This window comes from Camellia sinensis, chromosome 14 (assembly GCF_055761805.1).
Source record: "Camellia sinensis isolate YWXY chromosome 14, ASM5576180v1, whole genome shotgun sequence".
NCBI lineage: Eukaryota > Viridiplantae > Streptophyta > Magnoliopsida > Ericales > Theaceae > Camellia > Camellia sinensis.
Genome location: NC_138974.1, coordinates 4937145 through 4940337, shown reverse-complemented (window position 1 = coordinate 4940337; position 3193 = coordinate 4937145). Strand labels below are relative to the sequence as shown.

Genomic DNA, 3193 nt, shown 5'->3' with positions numbered 1-3193 from the left:
AAGGAGGCCCTGGTGGCCTGGCCTGCGGCTGACCGGACCATGAAGGCATCTGAAAACAAAAAGTTCAATTCAAATACATCAGTCCAAATATATACATCAGATGCAGATACAAGCAAAAGCTACGTGAAGTAGGTGCATGTAAATAAGTGTACAAGTGGGGTGTGTGTCAGATGTGCTCTACACAAGTAGTCTATCGATGCAGTAGAAATCAGCATGTCATCAGAAGTATGATAAATGCCAGAAAACTGAAGGGTACCTGAATGCCCGCGACAGACAACTGTGCCTCCCTACGCAGGACCATGCCCTCGAGTGTGGCCACCAGTCCAACCACCTCCTCCATGTACCCTCGCGATGGCTGCAAATATGAGCTCATAATCATCAGTGAACGAAAGAATGTCTAAACATCTGAATGATGAATGAAAAACAGTGGAGCATACCAGCGGTGAGTCAGGATCAATGGCGTATCGATCACTGGGCATCGGAGGCTCTAGCGGGATCGGGGTCGGAGAGATAGCCCCATACTGCCACGCCATCAACTCAGTCGGCATATCTGGCCATCTAGGATGAGGATAAGTCGATGGAATCGGAGGAACCGGTCTACCCCCACCTCTAGATGTACCAGCCCTACTAGTAGAAGGGGCGTCTGCAGCCCGAGCCCGGGCCTGGCCCGAGGATGACATACCGGCAGGCCTCGTCATCGGGGTGCGAGCTCCCATCAATGGAGGAATCAAATATATGTGACGGTAAGTGGCGTAGTCCCCCTCCTCAAGATATAATAAAGCATCGCTACCCAGCATAGCGCCGACTACCTCCGAGTAAGAGAGCCTATCAGCAGTCCGCATACTGACTGGGGGTACTGCGGGAGGATCCTGAGAAAGATACCCCCATACCTGGCGCAGAAAGCGTTCCCCCAGAAACCATGCCCTGCCAACCGGCCCCTCGAGCAGGACCCTATACTGGGAGATGTCCGACCCTCCAGTATACTGAAGTCGAAGACCATCACCCAGGGGCGCCCAAGGCTGCCATGAGATCTGCGGATGATAAATGCATAAACCAATCAGAAATCGGGAGTATACAGAGCAAATCAAAGATGAAAATGAAAGGAACTGGAAGTTCTGAAGTACCTCCGAATGCCGCACAGTGTCAAAGTACTGTCGCAGGTAAATGAGGGTCTCTCGGGGTCTCGGCCGGTGCGGGCCCTCGAACACTAGTGAGTATGGGGTCATGGGAACCCCTGCCACCTCCAACTCTGGGGCTAATGCTGGGAAGTATACATAGACCCATATCTGAGAAAAGCAGTGCAGAATGTAAGTATGAAATGCTGAGAGCAAAATACAGACTGTAAAAGTGCGCTGTGAGTGCAATGTACAAGTAATGAAGAGCAGAAATGTAAATCAAGAGGACAGAAAAGTACCTCCCAGGCTCTCCAGTAGCCGCCAAGTAAATCTCCCCGCCCGCGGGAGGTCGCGCTCATATAAAAGTAAAGGGTAGCCAGGCCGGCGCCACCCCAGTCATATCGATGGACCTGTGATAGGTCAACCAGAGCGCTCAGCAGGTATAGCCCTACTGTGTTCCCTCTATCGGCGAACAGAGTAGTCCCGAAGAGGAACATAAGGAAACCACGGGCGTACTGCTCCGTCTCCTCAGGAGTCTCGGGCACCATCTCCGCCCGCCGGAAGTGGGAAGAGAACCAAGTGTATCGGACTCTCCCAGAAACCCTGTCAACAGGCGGGCGAGCCCCCAATAGATACATCCAAGCAGCCTCCCACTTGCCCATATCCTCATCATAAGGGATAGACCAACCTCCTATGTCTAAGCCAGTCAACACAGCGATGTCTAGAGGCGTCATGGTCATGTCCCCGGTAGCAGAGAAATGAAAGGAGTTGGTGGTGTCCCACCATCTCTCTACCAAGGCTGCCATCAGAGTCCTCCTGGTAGAGCAACGGGACAACCCAACGCAGAAAGCCCCGAATCCTGCCAAGTTTATCAAATCTCGGACGGCCTCCGGGAGCTCAGCGTACCAGTCCCGTGCAGCGGTGGAACCATACCCCCGTACGCTGCGGGAACCAACCTGCATTCAGAATGAATACATGTGTCAATAATGAACTGGGCTGTGTGCCAATGAGATGAAATGGGCTGTGTGCCGATGAAGTGAACTGGGCTGCGTGCCAATGAGATGAACTGGGCTGTGTGCCGATAAAATGAAATGGGTTGTGTACCGATGAAGTGAAATAAGCTACATGCAAATTCTAATCTGGGCTGCGCGTTCAGAAAATTTGAAGTTTGGGCTGCGTGTTCAACTTTCTATCAGTGTGGGCTGCGTGTTCACTATTTAATCTGGGCTGCGTGTTCAGAAAATTTAAAGTTTAAACTGCGCATTCAACTTTCTATCAGTGTGGGCTGCGTGTTCACTATTTAATCTGGGCTGCGTGTTCAGAAAATTTAAAGTTTGGGCTGCGTGTTCAACTTTCTATCAGTGTGGGCTGCGTGTTCACTATTTAATCTGGGCTGCGTGTTTAGAAAATTTAAAGTTTGGGCTGCGTGTTCAACTTTCTATCAGTGTGGGCTGCGTGTTCACTATTTAATCTGGGCTGCGTGTTCAGAAAATTTGAAGTTTGGGCTGCGTGTTCAACTTTCTATCAGTGTGGGCTGCGTGTTCACTATTTAATCTGGGCTGCGTGTTCAGAAAATTTGAAGTTTGGGCTACGTGTTCAACTTTCTATCAGTGTGGGCTGCGTGTTCACTATTTAATCTGGGCTGCGTGTTCAGAAAATTTGAAGTTTGGGCTGCGTGTTCAACTTTCTATCAGTGTGGGCTGCGTGTTCACTATTTAATCTGGGCTGCGTGTTCAGAAAATTTGAAGTTTGGGCTGCGTGTTCAACTTTCTATCAGTGTGGGCTGCGTGTTCACTATTTAATCTGGGCTGCGTGTTCAGAAAATTTAAAGTTTGGGCTGCGTGTTCAACTTTCTATCAGTGTGGGCTGCGTGTTCACTATTTAATATGGGCTGCGTGTTCAGAAAATTTAAAGTTTGGGCTGCGTGTTCAACTTTCTATCAGTGTGGGCTGCGTGTTCACTATCTAATCTGGGCTGCGTGTTCAGAAAATTTAATTTTTGGGCTGCGTGTTCAAATTTCAACTAGTGTGGGCTGCGTGTTCACTATTCTAAATCTGGGTTGCGTGTTCAGAAAATTT

At 49.6% G+C, this 3193-nt stretch overlaps 1 long non-coding RNA gene across 1 annotated transcript; it reads right to left on the bottom strand.

Annotated features, from left to right (window-relative positions):
* Window positions 1–949: 949 nt before the first annotated feature.
* On the bottom strand, window positions 950–1570 carry LOC145806709 (uncharacterized). The gene is made up of 3 exons (XR_014350169.1): window positions 1415–1570; window positions 1125–1286; window positions 950–1031 (listed from the first exon to the last, which is right to left on the bottom strand). It is a non-coding gene; the product is annotated as an uncharacterized LOC145806709 (long non-coding RNA).
* Between the last annotated feature and the right edge of the window lie 1623 nt (window positions 1571–3193).